The 14,939-nt window shown below is 38.1% G+C and overlaps 1 long non-coding RNA gene across 1 annotated transcript; it reads left to right on the top strand.

Annotated features, from left to right (window-relative positions):
* Positions 1-824: 824 nt before the first annotated feature.
* LOC126816252 (uncharacterized) lies at positions 825-12,946 on the top strand. The gene is made up of 3 exons (XR_007678287.1): positions 825-951; positions 10,091-10,172; positions 12,853-12,946. It is a non-coding gene; the product is annotated as an uncharacterized LOC126816252 (long non-coding RNA).
* The last annotated feature ends 1,993 nt before the right edge of the window (positions 12,947-14,939 follow it).

The raw sequence follows: 14,939 nt of genomic DNA, 5'->3' as shown, positions 1-14,939 counted from the left end.
CTTCGTTTTCCCCTTTTTTGTTCTTTACATCCACGTTTTGCAGGCAACCCCGTCCCATAGGCAACAACAGACTACAAATATACTCAATGAAAATCATCCTTCGGTTAACTGTTTTAAAAGCTATTGACAATTATTTAAAATGGAATAGTTCTCCCCAACAGCCAAGAAATGTCACATACGTACTTGAATACTCATCACTCCTTGGTTTTTCTTATGCAAATTGGTATGCAAGATAATTATCCCCTGGTAGTTGAAATTCGAAGAAAAATAGACGGCATAGACCCTGCCAGAGCAATATCCTCCCCTAAGAATTGCACACAGAGCATTTTTAAATAGAAAGTGACGGGTTTTAATCTCCACAAAACGAAATTTTGATCTCTTCGGGACTGCTTCTTTGAACAATGTCCCTGTGACTAGTGGTCGTTATCAGTGAGGGGAATTTGGGGGACACGGCGAAAATCCGCCAACGTTAGATAGGCGATCCATTGTCCCGGCACTATAGACTCAATGACAGAATTTAGGACCTGAAGCCCACGAGTTGAAACAACTTCTCCCAGGACCCCCGGCAGTGATACGGCACATTATCGGCAAAAGTAGGAATTTACCCACTTGAAAAAATTCCCCGAAGACCAATATTTTATATCATTTTAAAATCTTTCTTTAGTAAAGCCTTGTTTTGTGGGCATGGGTCTGGTTTCTTCGGCAAATAAATGTTCTAGCAACGATGATTGGTAGATTATGAATTTATACAAGCAAATGTCACATATATGGGAACACCTTTAGCGCCCAATTAAGGCGACAGTCCTCTGTATCCAGGCGGCTACTACAAGTGGTGTGACAGGATCTTGTATCAGATTATCTCCATGTAAAATATGTTGATATACCGATATGATGCGTGTATTACAAGATATCTAAAACATTTACAGGTGATAAGAACATAATAATACACAGGTAGATTAACCAAATATTCTAAATATTACAAATAATAATATTGCTGATATTAACAATTTGATAGGCATGTATCTGACCTATCCCTTATCCTTTCAAAAAAACAACTAAAGCGACTAAATGTATTGCTAACTAAATGGATAGGTTTTCGAGAAAGAATATACCTGGCCCTGCGGTCACAAAGCATTCTCAGACTTAAGTTAAGAATTTACTCAACTTTCAGTCACTGTCTATGAGAAATATCTTTGATCCAGAAATACAAAACTTTGCACATAGTTTCTTATTGATGTATTTGATACATTAAAACAACAAAGGTTTTATAAATGGCTATTTTGAGTAAATGTTTTGCTTAAATCGGAGAATGCTTTGTGAATTCGGGGCCTGGCCATTGTCTGTTTCATGAACAACACCCGCTAGTGGTTAAATGAAGGTTTGACTTTAATGTCAGTTGGTATAAAATGCATACAGCGCAATAATATTAGCATTTCACTTGCTTTATTTAAAAACCAACGAAATAGAAGAAAATAAACCGAAATTTATATGTACAGTAGAATCTGTATGAGCAGCCACTCCTATTTAGCGACATCTCCTTGTAAGTGGTCACGATAAATTCCCCCCGTAGAAATTCTGTTGTTTCATCTCTTTATTCAACGGTCACTCCTCTAACGCGGCCAGCGGTCACTATTTTACTAATAAATTCAACAAAACATCGCCCATTCAACGGCCATTGTTGAATGATACCATCTTGTCGTTCTTTGTAACACCCCCGCTAATCCCGTGAGTAGTAGTTAATTAACTGGACCCCCACTGATCAGGTAAAAAGAAATGTAAACATAACAATCAACCCGGGATTATCTGTTAATTAATCTTTTGTTTTATTAAACGACTAACCTGATCATTGTTTTCACGCGTAACGACACATTATTTGATACTGATTGAATAAAATAAAAGTACCGAGTTTTGTCACGATCATCTAGTATCTCTCTTAGCGCCTCCTATAATATTACATACAGAGTCACACCCCCTGTAAAAAGGTGATAAAATTAGCGATGTTTTTTGTTCATGTGCTTTTTTGATAAAATACAAATAATTAAAACCTCGGTATATTTGATATTTATATAGATGCTCCCTCCCCCAATAGTTATAAATTCCCCAGGAAAATTATTTATAACACATATACAGACAACTATAATACAATTTGATCAAATGAAATGTTTACTAAATAATACCTCCAAAATATGAATTCCTCGAATTTGTACAGCTTGATGAGTTCAAATCGAGATCAAGTTTGGGGAGATATCTTCAGCGTGGTTAATAAAATGATTTGTCATTATCTAACAACATTTTCTGCATATAGACACGATGAATTCAATTAATGGATCACGTTTGTGCAGATATTTTAAACGTGCTCACCTAATTTTAAAATTATTTTCCCCAAACTTGATTTGCAATTTTCTCACAATGTTTTATTGATATGGAAATTATGAGTTTACATCCCTGAATACTTTGGTAGAGATATATGTAACGTATTTATCTAACTAAATTATTTCCCAAAATTGATGAATAACCTCAAACAATTTTTTAATTCACATAGAAAATTTATTGTAATGTACAGATAGAAATTAAGTGACGAGGTTTGAGTTAGGATCAGAACGTAAAAATAAAACAGTAAAATATTAAACATGCATTATGCAAGAGCTAAATCTGCCTAATGCAGGTCTTTCTTTTGGGCCTTAAATATTATCTAAATTATTAATTAACTTATCCAGACCATAATCAACTCTCGATGCCATCGTTAGCCCGTGATATTTAGTGGATATGAATACGTTTTATGAGGGATGATTTAACGTATAAATGGATAATCGAGATTTTGTTTATTATCGTACCAACATTTGTAATGACGATCTAGGCTAGCCTAAAATTGAATCGCTAATATCTCGGTTCAGAGTCTCGAAATTTTACTGAAATTGTCAGCATATTCTGTTTTCATTTTTTATTTTTTAAATATTATAGTGAAAACTCTCAGCTCTTTATCTCATCTTACCTAATTCCCCTTTAAATAAAACAAACAACTTTTTAGGTTCCAAAGCAGGAATATTGTTATTACCGTATAACAAAAACACACGTCTAGTCTATGTATGAAGTTAAAACATGATGGTCACCTACAAACTTAAACTGTCTGCGATATCACCTCGGTGGAAGCGGACGTAAAATACAACTAACACTAACTAACTACAAACTTAATGAATCTTACAAACTGAAACGAAATAGAAATGAAATGGGGTTTAACGTCCTTTCTTTTGCTACGACAGGGATAATGAAGACGGGCATACGCCATACAGGGAAAGATTTCCCGGACAAAGCTGCTTGGGCCTACTCTTATATTGAATTCAAACTGCCAAGGGATCTTATGGAGATCTGCAGTATTAACAGTATAGAGAATCCGTATATAAAGTGGCCATTGTGGACTCCGGAAATTCCCGATCCTCCGCAATCGGCCTACAATTAGCATCTCCCAACATTATTGTGGCTTGTATAGATCTGTTGCCGCTTTAACAATAAGAATAAATCCCTTGTCGTTATGATACACCAGTCATTTTATTCCATAACAATTAATGTGACCAAGTACTAAAATGCTACTTGAAAGATTAAGTGCAATGGGATCCTTGCTTCCTTTTGCCAGTAAATTAATCAGCGAGGCTTTCGGTGCGGTAATGTCTGCGATTCTCTAAATTTAAAACCAATCCCAAGCAATAAAATATAATATTTTGGTTTTTTTATATCGATATAAATTGTACTTGTATATTTTAGTTCTCTACTCGAAGAAGTAATACGCAATTTGTAATTTACGTGAAGTCTTTATATTATAAGATTGCAAATCACAAGATAAATATTATTGCCCTTTGACCTCGATTCTGACAACCGGGTATTGAATTCAGAAATAATAAATTCTTAAGATGTTCGCGGTATTGATAAGCTATCGAGTTGTATTCATTGAATATCGTCTAAGATCATCAAAATGTAGCGATAAGCGATATAAAGGTGATTCAATTTGTCACACACAGACGGCAACATTTCAATAGACGGCCACCATCTTGTATTTTCATACCGCAGTCAATGATAACGTCAAATTTTGGATTCCCGGCAACGAAGCTACACCGAATATTAATTGTTTGTTTTGTTGACTTATTTCCTTCTGTTGGGTATATTTATCATGTATTTCTATTCAGTTAAATCAGCCTGGACGTAATTTATAGCCAACCCGATAATCTTAACTAACACAAATATAGACTTCACTAAAGTCTATTATACGTGGGTTGGTTTCACTTAAACAGTCACTTCTTATACGAATAAAATGAAATAGGGTTTAACTGCTACGTTTCATGGGGAGCCACGGTGGCTAAGTGAGTAAGACGCTGGCTCGCTAGTCTGGAGGCCGCGGGTTCGATCCCGGTGTTGGCCGAGAAATTTCATCGGGATTTTCAGACGTGGTTTCCCCTTGTCAGTGGTGCAGGACGGAGGGCCTGACAAGGACAGCTGTCTAGTCGTTCGAATGGGATGAAAGATCGAAGACCCGTGTACACATCGGCGTGCACGTTAAAGATCCCTTAACAGTTGGAATTCGATTTATAAGAGTATGCCATAGTGCCGCTGCCCGGGCAAAATTTCCCTCATTGTACACTGTATGGTGTATGCCCGCCTTCATTAGAGCAAGTCGGAGCAGAACAGTAGGACCACCCTATGACTCACTGGGCCATCATGACTACGCGATGAATGAATGAATAAAAATATTTCCGTATATACATGGTATTTGATCTGAAAAAAAAGTATACAATTTCACAAGACAATACATTGGTTTTCAAAATAACACAATATATATGGAGAGAGAGGGAGAAATGGGGTTTAACGTCCACTCGACACAAACTAGGTCATTTCGGGACTAACATATAGTTTAATTTTTATTTCAATAATTCGCTTGCGCATAGGCAATATATATGGATAACAATTACTTTGGTTTATAAACCATAGTAATTGTCATTCCTTAAAAGTGTGTTATTTGATTATGTTCCAATTACTAAATGCCATTCAAAGAATAAACACATTGATTTAAAAGAAATTTAGTTTAAACAATATTTTATTTTTTTTGATTGAACAACAGACAAGGCCTATATAAGAAATACTGTTGATGACAGCACATCGGTGACGAAAACAATAACAAACATAGTCACGTGATTGAATTTAGCTTATCTAAATACAAAACTATATTAATGTCATATCGATACACTTTAATATCACCATATAGCGAAACTCTGACATTCTGGTCTGAACTATCAGCCAATACCATCCAATACTAAACTAATACACCGGCGCTTTGACCTGATCTTATTTCAAATTCCAACTACCAAGGGTTCTTTAACGTGCATACCAAATTTGTAAACGTGACCTCGGGTTTCGTCCCATCGGAACAACTAGACGCTTTTGTTTGCGAGGACCACGATCTTGGAGCACTGACAAAGGGGAAACTACGCATGCTAACGGTGGGATTGAACCCACAATGTCCATTCTCCCAAGCAGAGTTAAAATCCCCTGCAGTTCACACTGGATAGCGAGGCTTGTGTGGAGAATGCCACCATGTCTTCAACTTGGCAGTAGGTGTTCTAAAACAAGACAGTGACTGGTTGGAGAGGGGGAAGTAACATCTAATTGTCCAGCCAACACAACGGGACTAACGTATGGTATATTATGTGTTTTATAATTCGCTTGTATGAAGTTGGGCAGGGAGGACTGTTAATTTATTGTCACGAAACCACACACTTTGACTCAATATGACAGACCACCCAACCGCTCTGCAGACGTCGAAAACACCAGCAGAGTTACCAGTCTCAGCAGGTCATTGTGTTGATTGTTCTGACTACTTCCGGGAATAAATAACGTAAATAATTCCAGTTGATTTGCTGGCCGGAAATACTGGTGGTAAGTACAATTAAGGGGGAGGGGAAGGAGAAAGATCGATTATCGATGTATTTATTTTATTTATAGTTGATACACATCAAACAGCTCGATCAAAAGACATCAATTAACCATACACGTGTTAATAATCTATCTTCTTTCATATTTAATCTAAATTACGTCTCAATAAATACTTTACCCAGCTTTCTCTTCCATTTATATTCCCGCCCAATCGGAAATCTCCTAATTTGATTAATTCCAATGAAGAAATTATATGACCGTTCACGAGAGCAAAATTAATTTGGTCATAAAATGCTCGTTAAACCGAATGAGAAGAATGGGCCACGAATAGCAATGAAGCGAGTAAAAGAAGTTTGATAAAGGCACTAATGATGAAGGATCCAACAAAATGGCTCTTTTCGTTTGAGCATTTGTCAGCAGATTTGTATAAAACCGTTCTAAATGATGATCAATCGGATTTCATTTCATGGCATCCATTGTTAAGTAAGGGGTTGTTCGGAATTCTTCGTCTGTTTAAATGAGATTAGCGTGAAGTGGCCGACGCGTTATTATGTCTTTTGCCCGTCTCTTTCTTGTAGGGTATACAACCCGAACGAAGGAGTGATCTTTATTATGTTTGGGAGTTATCTACCGTAACATGACGTCATTTGATGCCATGATGGACGTCACTAAGTGTTATAAGTAATAAAATGTTAGACGACTGATTATTATGGGTTGGGATGGCCTAGTGGCCTAGAGTGTCGAACGTTTCGAGCTCTAGCTGGACGGTCACCTCTGGCTTACGGTCACGCACCTACGCTGAATATACTAAAAAATATAAATAAGCGGGCGTTAAACCTAAGAACAATAACGGCTGATGCATGACAGTTTGAAAGATTCGTTTTTGGATAATGAATAAATAAACAAGATCCGAGATAGAGAAATGGAGTTTAAAACACACTTAAAACAAATTATATCATTTTTGAACTAACTAAGACGTGGTTCAATTGTATTTCAATAATTCGCTTGGTTGTAGGGTGGTTTTTTTTAACAGCAGGAGAAACCTGAAGAAAACACGCCAGAATGGGCAATCGACCTGTGAGGTCGACACCACGCCACTTGACTTAAAGACAGACGATTATTATAATCTAAAGCGCACAAGGTAGACCACCCGGTCACCCGACACCCCTTAAACCTTATACTCCTGCAAATAGTGCGATGCCTTAAATTTTAATTTTTGTTTAACTTTTGTTGTTTTTGTCATAAAATTTCAATAAATATTAAAGACATTTTAAATCCCTTCCAATATTACAGAAGTTGAATCTTTAAAAGGAGAGAGAGAGAGAGAGGGAGAGAGAGAGAAAGAGAGAGAGAGAAATGGGGTTTAACGTCCACTCGACACAAACTAGGTCATTTCGGGACTAACATATGGTTTAATTTTATTTCAATAATTCGCTTGCGCGTAGCGGTCTTTAGCAGTGGGAGGAAACCGGAGGAGCCGGAGAAAACCCACGAGGTTGGACAGGCGACCCTACTCCTTGTCACGTACAACCTGGGATTCGAAACCACGCCAGTTGACTCAATGACAGGCCTTATGATACAGCGCGCAGCGTGCACGTGCTAACCATTCGCCCCCCCCCCTCCACCACACACACACACACACACACCCTTTAAAAGGAATATCGGTCCAAATATGATTCATTTCAGTTAACAAAGATTCATTGTATATAATTGCGTAACAATTAACATCTTCTGACTGACGCCCACAACAATCTGGTTAAAATACAGCAGTAGATTAAGTTTCGTTTTTTTATATACTTTTACATGAAGATCTGGCCGATTGTAGTGGAAGGTGGCGTCAAAGGTCATACGAGCGGCTTTTCACACTATGACGTCAGACATTTGATTACCCAATCAAGAACACACCGTAACAGACCGTTTCAATGGCTAATACCTCACATCATCTAGAACGCGGGTTAAATAGCAATTCTTCCAGATCCTAGTGTAGTAAAGACAAGTAAAACGAAATTTTGAACTATAAAAACGAAACTAAATAGGATCTGTGTTTTAACCAGATTGACACCCACAAGTGTTAGGTAGATCTTGAATCGGTGTGGCCATATTTCGTAAAAACAAAAAAACAAAAAAACAAAAAAAAACCAACCCCAAAACAATCAAATAAGTATTAATATGAATTTTAAAACACTTATTGTAAAAACCATTTGATAGATCATATGTCTTGCATTAAGTGTGACGAGGAAGACATGCCCAATATTTTCCCCAATATTGTGTGCAAATATTAAGTGTTCAAAAAACAGAGTGGCGATCCATTTTGTTAATGGTCATTAAGGCCTCTCCGATCAGCGATAAATTATCTTTCCTGGGGTGTAAATACCTCCCTGGGCGCCTCACGTGATCTCCGTAGCTTTAAACGTGTTCGATAGCGCCCTCTGACAGCCAAGGGCAGCAACTCGCAGGAAATATTGGATATGTCAGGACTTATGGGGCCCACGAGAACCGGTTATGTGGTGTATAATTTGTTTTAAGAGGTTTGCAATAAACACGCGATGAAAATTGAACGGGTTTTAGTGTGGCGAATTATATTTTTTTGTCTCAATTCACCAGGGACGTGTTGAGAGCGACCGAGGCTTGCTAGCGCTGTTAACTGCCAAACGGCTAATCAGCTTTCGTTGAGCAATCGCTACAGAAAAATAGCGCGCGATTAATTTCCATGAGGTATCCCGGGCAATTAATAATGATAAATTTAGCTAATAAATCATGCTTTTAAAGAGAAACTATCCACACTTGTGACACACGCTATAACAGACAAATTATACTCCAAGCTTTCTAACGACGTTTTCTCCTTTCAGTCCGAGAACCAAGATATCTCCGAGTTTTTATCCCTAAGTTTGACAAATGGCTCCTAGTGGACGATAAGTTGCAGAACGACTGCCATCTTCCTGCATTCAAGCAGCACATTTTATAGATGAAAAGTTGACTGTGGTGTTTACAAAGACAGACTTCAATCGGCATAACCGCGATGATATCACAACAATAGCTGACGGTTTATTATTGATAGAACATTTCGCCACGTCTCTAGAACTTAACATAAGCGCCTTGACGACTACCTGTCAACCCAAGAAAGACAGCAAACGGTCAAATCACTTAAGATCCTTGCCCATCATTTATCTGGCTTGCGAGAACTGGACGGGTCGCTTTTTAACGTAATTTTCCGCGTTTGATTTAACCTCGCCAAGACCCTTTTTGTGTCAATTCGCTATTGATGTCGAGTCCGAATCACAGTTAACGTAATGAAGTGGTTTGAATGGCTGACGTTTGATTACTTGGGCTCTTCTTCTTGTGATAAAGTGGCCACAATTCAACTAATGGACATTTGACAGAATATTTCTGAAACTTTTATCAAAGGCAAGTTTCACTTAAGAAATTGCGCCATTGGGTATAGAAGTAACGCAAATCGTACTGTGTGTAGGACGCGAATGGTTGGCCGTAGACTCCCCAAAAGGGAATAACTATGTCCAGAAGCGAAGCATTTTAAAGATCATGCTGCATCCTTGGCAAAATTCTATTTAGTAGTGTAGCTGAGGGGTGCTATGGGGCTCGAAAGGTTGACCCACTAAAGAGAAATTTGCGAAACTGATTTATTTTGAAGGACAATATTGGTGTCAGTCATTATCACATACGTGACAGAACTGGTTAAACACATTCCAAATATAATTTTTAGATCATTCACTTGATTTGATATTTGTTGTTAATTTCTTGCAATGTTTATGCAATCTTATTAAAACACAGATCCTATTTCGTTTCGTTTTTTATAGTTCAAAATTTCGTTTTACTTGTCTTTACTACACCAGGATCTGGAAGAGTTGTATATAACACGCGTTCTGGATGTTGTGAGGGGTTAATCAAATGTCTGACGTCATAGGTCTAAACCCGCTCGCATGACATCTGACGCGACCTTCCACTACAACCGGTCAGATCTCCATGTAGTATAGGCCATCAAAAGTATAAAAAAACGAAACGAAATATTGATCAGTATTTTTATCAGATGGAATGTTTATGTAGATTTTTTTTGTCTGCAGGTTTTGCGAACAGTAAAGTCCTCCAACACTTACTATATCCTGTAGAAGACCAATGGACAATTAATTTTATTTCGTTTCTTTTTGTTTGAAAGGTTAAGGAGGTAGAGTTGGCAAGCCTCAATATGGATAACAAGCCTCGATGTCGTTTGGTAGAACGTGCCTGTCCTGCTAATGGTTGGTAATTTACTTCGATAAGACGATAACTCTGATTCAATATTACCCTATAGAGACCCCCAAATTTGTTGCAATCGAATTAAGAATTAATTTCCCCGGGCGACCGAATCGTTGAAATGAGAGGTTGGTTTAATAAGTTGGGGGCTGAAGATTAATCGTTTATCGACGGCTGTTGAGCGAGACCAAACTATCAATATCAGTTGTAAGTTACACGGTGTTAGTCGACAGAGGTTCCTGGAATAAGATGACATGAAGGGGGTTTAACGTCATACTGTTCTGCGCCTACCTTGTTAGTCGACAGTAACGACGCAGAGGTTGGTGAAAACCGAATCCAGTACTAGAAGAAGATAAAATGTAAAAAAAATGTGGTTAAGCGTCCTACTTTTCTGCTCATATCAATATCATTTGTAAATTATACCGTGTTAGTCGACAGTAACGACACAGGAGTTTAACGTCCTACTATTCTGCGCCGACTAAGCTAATGAAGACGGACATACGCCATACAGTGTGCTATGAAGCACGTTTTGTCCGGAGAGCGGCGCTACGGCCTACTCTTATATCGAATTCCAACTACCAAGGGTTTTATTACGCGCACGGATCCTCGATATTTTGTCCCATCCGCACGACTAGACAGCTGTCCCTTGTCAAGCTATATTTGTTTATCGTGATACATGATGATACTAGAAATCTGGAAATAATTCAACTTTATTATTATTTATCTTAGTTTATGTTCTGTGAGCCGCGTTGGCTCAGGAAGTAAAAATTCCCTCGTGACAAACTGTATGGCGTATGTCCGTTGTCATTGGCCCAGTCGGTGCAGAATCATAGGACGTTAAACCCCCATTTCGTTTCGTTTTCTTCTAGAACTGGGTTCGGTTTTCGTCAACCCCCGTGCCGTTACTGTCGCCACCAAGAACAACTAGATGAGTAGTGTTTCGCGAATCAGTTCCTGGTCCAACAATCATGTTCATATAATTTCAATTTGTGTGATATTCTAATTTGTTTCATTTTCAGTGAAGTCTGAATCACTACAAGTCCGGAACTTCTTTAATTGGCATTGAGTAATTGGGCATATTAACACAAGGTACAATTTTATGGGCACACAATTACAGAGTTTAATACTAAGCGACGTTTTGACGAGGATACTTTCGTCTTTATCAAGCAAATGATGAGTGTCCTCGTCGAAACGTCGCTTAGCTTTAAACTCAGTAATTGTGTACCCATAAAATTGTACCTTGTGTTAAGTCCGGGACTGTACAGCGTAGTGGACGCTTACGGCTAGCCCTCTGATTCATTAACATGATCTGATCTGTACGTTTGTTGTTTGTGATGTCTGTAATTTGTGCCTTGTCCGTAGATTTGTCTTGTATATTTTTTGTGTGTGGTGCAGTCCCTCTGCACTTACTATTAAGAGAGAGGGGGAGAGAGAGAGAGAGAGAGAGAGAGAGAGAGATGGGTTCAACGTCCACTCGACACAAACTAGGTCATTTCGGGACTAACATATGGTTTAATTTTATTTCAATAATTCGCTTGCGCGTAGGAGTCTTTAGCAGTGGGAGGAAACCGGAGAACCCGGAGAAAACCCACGAGGTTGGCCAGGTGACCCTACTCCTTGTCACGTACAACCGGGGATTCGAAACTACGCCAGTTGACTCAATGACAGACCTTATGATACAGCGCGCACGTGCTAACCATTCGGCCATGCAACCGACACGCACTTACTATTAAACGTATAAGCCTATATATACTTAAAGTTGCATATGACTACTGCGGCTTTAAAATAAATAATAAATTGAATACGAAAGTGACTCAACACGTAAAGAGTAAGGTCGGGTAATTTAATCAACAATGTTTTTGTTAATGAGTTCTGGTCTAAACATTGGAACGGTGATCTATCTATCCTGACAATTGAGGTTCAAATTTTACAACTTCACAAAACTCGTTTCCCGTGTCGCTTCATTTGCGGACAAACATATCTGCTATTGAAAGAAACTATTAACTATCAAAATGAATGCAGCGTTGTGTCAAACGACCGACAAATTGTGATAGTAGCAATAACATAACTAAACGCAGTAAAACTCATTCTCAAAACAGCTGTTAGAAATTCACATTCAAACCTCATTCAACAAATTACGTCATCAGTATAGAGATCGCGCGACTCAAAGGAAGTACACGTCACGAGTTTTTGTGTACACGAACAACAGTCATAATGGCGGCTTAATTAAGGTGGTTTAATGGTCATTATTTGCCCGTTTAAAACGCATTAAGTGACAGTATTTCGACATCATGTTTATTGTTATTGATATCAATTATCCGCTAATTGTCTCCTGATAACTTTCTTTTATTCACGTGATTGTTTGCACGTGACAGGGTCTCCATTTTGAGTAAAGGACCATTTGTAGATTTTTCAATGCACCTTTTTATCCCGTGTTTATAATTCCGGGGTCGTAGCTGTCGACGCTGGACAATACCATTAGAATGATGAACGAGCATTTTAAATAGGCTCTGGCAAAGAGATGATCAGTTTCTCGGGACTAATAGTCCTACTTTTGGTCTGATTATAGACTGAATTAAGGAATGGTCTGACGGGTTAATCTACTTATCGAAAGAAAACGTTAAACCAATGATGAATTCACCCACTTATTCTGTCTGTTAAAGCCACTTTTATTCTCATTTTCAGTCTTCTGAGAGAATATCATTTCAACTGCCCTGTCCAATTTAAACCAATTAACACCGGTTGAAGATGCCTGGATAATCCTGACATAAGAGGCAGGCTCGTCCATTAATAAAGTTTTATAAACAAAGGAAAGATGTGATAGATTTTATTTTGCTTTAACCCTAACTTCAAGGGAGAAGTTTCAAGGGTGTAATTATCATCAAAATTTTATAACTTTATTTGAAATAGACAACATACCCATATAGCGCTGACATAATCTTTGTGTATTTGCTCAGCTGGTCATCTCAATGTGTGGAATGATCTTTTATGATCATTTCAACATCCATAAACTGGCCATTGTTGGTTTAATTTCTCGTCGTTTTGTCTAAAAAGAAATATTTGACCAATGAGTAAAACATTTACAACAATATCGACGAGAGAGAGAGAGAGAGAGAGAGAGAGAGAGAGTAACGCATATTTGTAGTTCGTAACAATGATGGTTGTAACTATGATATATTTAGAAGTAGAACGTCGTTTGTCGATGAGAGAGATTTAATGTTCTCTCGACCCAAGCTAGGTCATTTCGGGACTAACATATGTTTCAATTTTATTTTAAAAAATTCGCCGCGCATAGGAGTCTTTAGCTGTGAAAGGAAACCGGAGCATCCCGAGAAGAAAACCCAGAAGGTTGGACAGGTAATCCTAACCCCCCCCCCCCACACACACACACACACACACACACACACACACACAGACCATAGTTTAAAGCTATTGATCGTCATCGTCCTTAGTAATTTTTTCAGACAATATCTAATTTTTCAAGTTCAAATCCACACTAAAATGTTCCCAAACTGAGCTAAATCTGTCTATTGCACGTCTTTCTTTAGGCCAGAAATACTATATGAATTATTAATTAGACATTTATTAACCTATCCAGAACATAATCAACTCTCGGCATAGCTAGTTTTTTCGATATTTAGCGGATTGGAATACATTTTTTGAAAAAATAATTAAACGTAAAAATGGATAATCGAGACTTTGTTTTTTTATCGTACCGACTTTAGTAATGATGATCGAGGCTAGCCTAAAATTCAGATGCTAATATCTCGGTTTAGAGTGGAACAATTTGACTAAATTTTTGGCATATCTATTTACGTTATCTATTCTTTTAACTATTATAGCGAGAACCTTTATATTAAGAAATCAAAACCAAAACATCGACGATAGATAATCTCCCAGCTTGTATTCAATCGGATTGAAAGAAAAAAGTTTCGCCGTAAGATTATTCTTAAAGTTATAGAGAGAGAGGGAGGGAAATGAGGTTTATCTCTATAATTCGCTTGTGCGTAGGGGTGTTCAGCAGTGGGAGGAAACCGGCGGATCCGGAAATCAACCCATTAGATAGGACGGGCGACCCTACTTCTTGTTACGTACAACCGGGGAATTGAAACCACGCCATTTGACTCAATGACAGACCTCATGATGCAGCGCGCACGTGCTAACCATTCGGCCCTCAAAAGTTATAGGTAACAAGGCTTATTTATATGGTCTGCAGAGGGTGCCAATGATCTGTATCGAAGCAATAACAAAATACGTTTTCATGTTTAAAATAAATTGAACATTCTCGGCGAACGTTTTACTCACTGAGTCACCGCAAATTTCTCGAATAATTCAAGGCAATAATCAATATTAAGGACAAGTTCGCCCCCTTTATTATCAGACTTGTAAAAGGTGAACAGGGGGCGCTGAAGAGAACAAGGACCGTGTTGACTGTCTTCTGATTAATGAGAGGCCGTGATTAAATGTCGACCCTTATTGTTAAGTCATACATGTCTTGATTAAATTTCTTAACGAGCCATAAAAACCTTCCTCTTGTAATAAAACGGATAAACAATAACCAAGGCTGGGGTCAAAATTACTTTAAGATGAAACCATCTGGTTAACCTAAAACCAAAAGAAAGCCACGCTGTTAAAACCAATATGAAAAATATAATACGTTCATTTTCGTCGGATAGATCTGAAAGAGAGCAAGGGAGACAGGGGAGTGGGGAGCAGAGGTGTGTGTGTGGGTGGGTGTGTGGGTGTGTATGTTTGTTGGGGGGGGGGGCACC

This window comes from Patella vulgata, chromosome 3 (genome assembly GCF_932274485.2).
Source record: "Patella vulgata chromosome 3, xgPatVulg1.2, whole genome shotgun sequence".
Classification (NCBI taxonomy): Eukaryota; Metazoa; Mollusca; class Gastropoda; family Patellidae; genus Patella; species Patella vulgata.
The sequence above is the reverse complement of the archived record's forward strand: the minus strand, read 5'-3'. Positions and strand labels throughout refer to the sequence as shown.